Genomic DNA, 6,735 nt, shown 5'->3' on the forward strand with positions numbered 1-6,735 from the left:
AGCGTGATAGACCTCTCTCTCGTCTACGACCGCTGCCAGTACGAATGGCATCGAAGGCCCGACACTCAGGGATCCGACCATTTTCCCATCTTACTCGAGCCCCTTCTCAACGTGCGCCGACAGGTGAGATCGTACAGTGTAGTGAACTGGCCCCGCTTTCGCGAACTGTGTGCTGCTGTGCCAGTCGCGTCAGACCTTTTCGCGCACATCGCCGATTGTGCCAGTCGTGCGTCCGTGACATCTGAGGTGCCTGCCAACACCCCTGTGCCGGACATCAAACAACTCAACCTGCGCGCTTCCCGACGAAGAGCTCAGCGAAAAGCTATCCGCAGGGATAATCCTGAACATTGGACCGTGTACAATCGAATCGACGCCGTTTGCCGCAGACACTCCAGACATCGCCGCAACGAAAGCTGGGATAGTCTCTGCGTCAGCCTCGACGACCCACGAAACCAATCGCGCTGCTGGCGCATTCTTGGCGCCATGCTGCGTCCCAAAGTGCCACGCTGCCCTGTGCTATCGCTCGCTATTGCTCACAACATCACTGCGGTTGAAGCTGCTGAACTGCTGGCGGACAGCTTCCTTGCCCCAGTACGAACTATTCCCCACTCTAATCTGGCAGAAATGGCTCCGCCTGAACACAACAGGTGCGAGCTTTTTGCACCGTTCCGTTTCTTCCCGACGCAACGCATTAGAGAGGAAATCCGTGCTTTGTGCAATGCCGATTTCACCGTCGGAGAGCTGACGCACGTTTTTCAAAGCCGAAAACGCCGCTCTGCACCGGGAAGACATGGCATAACGTACCAAATGTTACGCAACCTCGACCGTTCACAGCTCCCACAACTTCTTGAAGAATACAACAAAGTTTGGCGTGCCGGAGTCTTACCACCCTCATGGAGGGAAGCCGTCGTGGTCCTCCTTCTCAAGAGAGGCAAACCCTCACGCGAACTGTCTTCCTACCGGCCCGTCTCACTTACATCCGCCGCTGGAAAAGTTTTCGAGGCCATGGCCCTCCGTCGCCTCGAATGGATTTGTGCCGCATTGGATTTCCTACCTCCTGAACTCAGTGGCTTTCGACGACAGCGATCGACAGCCGACTGCCTCGCCGACGTCATCGCCACCCTCGAGGACGCCAAGCACCGCGGAGAAGCAGGGTATCTTGTTTTATTGGACGTGCAGAACGCTTTCGACTCCTTGCCGCAAGTCTCAATTGCAAATGCCCTTCGCGCAATGAGTGTCAATGGCCGCCTCCTCTCCTATGTTGCCGCTTTTTTGAAAGGTCGCAGTTTCCGTGTACGAATAGGCGGCACACTAAGTGCGCCCCGTCCCGTCACCACTGGTTTCCCCCAGGGCAGCGTGCTCAGCCCTTTTTTGTTTAATTTGGCTCTCGTTCGCCTCAGGGATTTCGTTCCGCGCGCTCTTCCTCATGAGGTCCGCATCGCAGTTTATGCTGACGACATTGCCCTTTTCGCCACCGGACCCACTTCCCGCGGCCGGCAGGTTCGTGAAAGCATTCAATGCGCCCTCAATGCTGTCGAAGGCTTCCTTTCCGGCATATGCCTCAATCTTTCGCCAACCAAAACCGAGGCCCTAATCGTACACCCTCGTCTTAAAGCGCGCTTCGAGGTTCCTCGTCTTAGTCTGCGCGGCGTTTCTCTCCCGTGGGCTCGGAGAGTTCGATACCTTGGCGTCCTTATTGACCACCGCCTTAGCTTTAGGCCGGCCGTGACCGCTCTTCGTAAGAGCGCCACCAAAGTTGCCAGTGCCGCGCGTTCACTCCTCGCTCGAGGCCGCGGCTGCTCTCCGCAACTTGCTCTCAGAGTGTATAACGCGGTCGCGTCCTCGAGAATCCTGTACGGTCTCCCCTCAGCTTCTCTCAAACCTGCTCTGTGGCGGTCGCTCGACCTGCAACACAGAACCGTCATCCGCCAGATTTATGGCCTCCCGCGCACTTCGCCAATAGGTCCCACTCTGGCTGAAGCCAAAGACTTCCCCCTCTCACTCAGAGCGGTAAAGCGCGCCCTAAACCATGTCGAGCGCCTTCAACGCACGCCGCAGGGTCAAAAGCTCGTAACGCGCCTCCACTCCCTCCCCCACTCTGGCATGGGACGGCGAGCAACGGAATTTCACTCGCTTGTGAAAATCCCTCCCGCCTGTGGCTGGCTTCCGCCCCTTCCCTATCGCTACCGCCCGCTTGACATCCGCACGACAGTACCCGGGGTGAAAAGCAAGCGGGGCACGCCCACCTGCGCGATTCTTCAGGAGGTCGCCGCTACCTTTGATGAGCGACTGTCTGGTCGCGTGTTAGTTTTCACCGACGGCTCCGTTATTAATGACGGCTCCTCATCTGCTGCATGTGTGATTCCTGAACTCGTGCTGCATAGGGCGTGCCGCCTCTGCCGCGGCTGCTCTTCAACCCTCGCCGAACTCGCCGCCCTTAATCTGGCTGCAGATCTGCTTATGGAACGGCTCCCCCCGTCAGTCGCCGTACTCACGGATTCTCGCGCGGCGCTACTCACGCTCGCCAAAGCGGAGAGAGGCCCCCTCATTGCGCAACGACTTTCTTTAAAGTTTAATTACGCGCAAGAAATGGGCTGTGATCTCATCTTCCAATGGGTTCCCTCACATGTCGGAATCGAAGGTAACGAGCAAGCAGATCACCTCGCCAAAGAGGCTCACTCTCGTGTCACGCCAGTCTCCAACTTCGTCTCGCTGTTTGACACTGCACGCCAACTGGTAGCAAATGCAGTTAGAATCAAACACCCTGACAGTCGCGTCGCCGCCGGCGATCCACCCCGGCCGCTACCGAAACTCGGACTTCCTCGCGCCGATAGGGCCCTTTTGCTCCGCCTCCGCGTTGGTTGTTTTAACACAGCGGAGCGTATCTCCCGCCATTCAGGCGTAATTAGTCCTGTCTGCCAGAACTGCACTGCTGGCGTGAACGAAACTCTGAGCTACATCCTTCTCGATTGCGCGGCATATAGCTCCGCTCGTGAAGACCTAATCGCCGCCTATAAACGCCTTGGTCTCCCCACAGCCCGTCCAGAGGACTTCCTGTTCCCCAGGGGTTTTGCTGGCTTACTTAAAAGAGCCTTCCCGGCTCTCATAGAGTTCTTTGAGACCTCAAACCTATACACGCGGCCATAGGCCCCATCTTTCGCTTCTTCTTTTATTTTGTCCCCTTCGCGGACTTACGCTCGTCTTCCTCCATCTTTATTTCTTGACACTCTTTTATTCCCATTACCCTTCCCCGTGCAGTACTGTTGAGGTGACCTCCTAAGCGAGAGACAGTTACGGTACTGCACTTATCTCTTTTTTTCTCATTCTAAAATCACTTACTACTACTACGCCTTGCGTATACGTTTATGAATGGCCAGAGGTGTGTTACAGGGTCGCATAAGTGTGAGTTGAGGCAGGAGAACGTAGCCTTTACCGATCAGAGCCAAGTTCTCTTGTACTTGAGAGTGGAAGCACCTGGAGAAGACTTTCGGAGCCTGTCAGTTCCTGAACCCTCCTTTGTAGCATTCGTAAATGCTTACGAGCAGCGTTTTATCGGAAATGCCTCCGATTTTCGGGGAAAAGAACACGTAGGGCATGATCTGTGCTTGTCGCTTCATGCCAAGCTAGAAAAATCGCTAACTGTGTGTGGTGATGATATTTTTGATGGTTTGTTTGCCCTGTTCGTCAGGGTGAGGCTGAATTGGCTTGCGCGAGGAAAGAATATTCAACTCTATAGTGAAACCAGTGAAAGGAAAGCTACGAAGCTACACTGGGGCTACGCATTTGATGCAGTTCCCGAGCTACTAGTTGAATGTTCTGTGAAGTCGCAAGCTATTTTACAGTGTGTGTAACATATCTGTTTAGGCTGGTTTATGGGCTGCAAATGGTTTTTCTGGCTATAGGGGGCGAGCTCCACCACTGGAAAAGCTGGCGCCGCCGTCGGCATGACGTGACATGAGGGATCACGTGGACACAGCGGCCGCGTCGGCTGCTTCGGAAGCGCCGAAGCGAGCTGAAAACGAAAGTTTAAAGTCCCAGCTGTGCTACGGTTCTGATTAAGTGGTGAGGCTTTACCGCATTGGGTGACTGCTTGACAATATTTGAAAGTACTGTAATAGGCAGTGGCTGACTTTTGAGGCGTGCAGCATGATAGGCTACTGCTGGGTGCGTAACGGAGCTCGGTGTCAGTCTTATTCACACGTAGCCGCAGGTCAAGGAGCTGCGTGAAGGTTGGCTCGCGAAACTTAGGACCGGCAAACAGCCATCGGCTACAACTCGGGTATGCAGCAAGCACAGACGCGAGGAAGATTTCTGCTACATCGCCGGGACTGCGATGTTCGGTGAGTAGCAGAAAATGCGCACTGAGATGCTCGCCCGCGCGCGCTGCCCGGCTAATGTCATGACGGTCTGGTCTGTGAACTTGTTGATGCTAGATACTGGCAAGTTCACTGGAACGAAAAGGGAGTGCTAAGACGCACTTTAAAGAAGTCATGACATATGGTCATGTTTGTGTCATGAATCAATGCACTGGATTACGAAAAAGAAGCAGAGGGAAATCGCGCGCTGACAAACCGATAGACATACAGTACGACGCAACCGGAGAAATAATATTAAAATGTCCATCAATTTAGAAGAAAAAAAAAAAGATGATTGAATCGTCGCGACAGCACATCACAGGCTCCGTAGGCGTCTAAGTCTGTATAACGAAATTATTTTTTAACACTTTTGATAGCGTCCACGCAACAATGGTTGCCAGTGTACTGCCAAATGCTCATATGCTGCGGCCTAAAGCTCCCGGCACGGTGCGAAAACGCGCTCACAGCGAAAGCAAAACATTGTACGCGGACATGCATGCAGGCGCGCTGTCGGTCGCTGCCAACCCGTGCGATCGCTGCATTGAGGCTTCATTCTGTGATGCTCCATTTGGTTGTACAAACAGCCCACTACAAGAACATATTTCACATAATTTACTCTCAGCGTTTGTCTACATTTCACGCAAGAAGCCGGTTCGGAAGACTCCATCGCGCCGACCGTGCGCACTGGCGTTCAGTGTATGTATTCGGTGATGAGATAGCATCTGTAAACGATTCTGTGCTTTCAGTTTGCCCAAGATTATTATATCGATAGTCAAAAACTTCCCTCTTTTTGAGAGTACTTACATAAATGTCCAGGAGGGCTGCCGCGTGGTGTTTTTATTGAGCGCCGTAAGCGAAACCTATGAGGAGAACCGCCGCGTGATCCCTCGTACTAAGTAAGGGAGGCGCTTCCGATTGATGGCGACTCCGTAAGTCCTCGCCCCCGATATTCTATTTTATTTTTTTTCTTGTGTATTTGGCTTTGCTAGGACGTAACATGTTTGCGCAAAGGAGCAGTGGTTTAACAATGCGGCATCTTTCATTCCTCATTCCACTATGTCACTCTTTTACGGTACTTTTATGCACTGTACAACCTTTTCTTGTGTCCCTTATGTACCTGTGCAGTATTGTCGTATAAAACTCCATTCCGATAAATAGAATGCTTCCCAAAGTAGACCCTCCTGGCAATGGATTCAACTGGTTTCCACGATCTTGGGGTCAATCTTTCCACCTCCCGCACCCTGCGGTTTCGTTCTGACGTGTATAACTAAATCAACCACGTCTTCATAACTACCGCTCAGTACCACTGGCTACAAAGCCACCTTTAAACAGACTTGCTGCGTATCCTTCGAGTTTTTAGCAGGATTTTTTGTAGCACAATGAGATGACAAGAAAAAAAGGCGGAACAGCGCTTGAGCTTTATGTGGCTACATTAAAACATGCTGTGCGGCGATTTATGCTTTATTGCCATGTGGATGCCCTTGCGTTTCACTGTAAGATGTACCTTATGTATGGTTTAGTTGGATTAGAATTGCTTCAACATACTCTGGTTGCCGACCAGTAGCAGGTCTGGAGGTTATACGCAGGCTCAGAGTATGGTTGAGCAGGTTTGTTGATGCTAAAACTGGCTTTAACATTTTCTTGCAGGTGTAAGCATAGCTGCTATATTCTTTCAGATGAAGTGATGAAATTTGAAGAGTAACCCCAGTGCCCTATGCTCCAGGTATATCTTGATACACCTATTTATTTTATGTCATTTTTACCTGAATTGAAACTGTCGTAGCATTAATTTGTGTACATTTAAATTTCCTACCTGGCGATGTTTGTGGCACTTCAGCACTTTTTCCTATCTATATTGTGACCATCGGGATGATTAGCTAGCTATACAGTGCTACTGTTTGTTTGCCTGGCACATGCAATTTCTGGTGTGCTTTATCACTGTATTTGTTTGGTTGATGTAATAAACCATGAAAATGAAAACTATACTAGGCGTACACTCTATCGGGAACACTGCGCTTGAGCCAGTGCTTTGTGGATGGTACCTCGCTCTACTCAGAGACAAAGTACTTGCACGAGTGTTTGAGCTACGAATTATGCATGCTTAGCCCGTGTCTGCAAGTGTTGCTGTCTTTCTATGCTGCCTTCTTTGCCAGTCACTTTCATTTGGTTCACAATTGCAAATAAACGCATAAACAAGGACATAATTAGCAGGGACTCGAGCACACTTGATTGGCAAAGGTTGGCGCGTTGAAAGGCAGCAACCTTCAATACGGGCTAGAAAATGCGGGTTCTGTAAAAAGACCGGTTTATAATTTGCGCCAAAGCATACGTTAGTCTGACGTCATGCTACGTCACGCATACGTAAGCATGCCCCGCAGCA

Source organism: Dermacentor variabilis, chromosome 3, assembly GCF_050947875.1.
Source record: "Dermacentor variabilis isolate Ectoservices chromosome 3, ASM5094787v1, whole genome shotgun sequence".
Lineage (NCBI taxonomy): Eukaryota > Metazoa > Arthropoda > Arachnida > Ixodida > Ixodidae > Dermacentor > Dermacentor variabilis.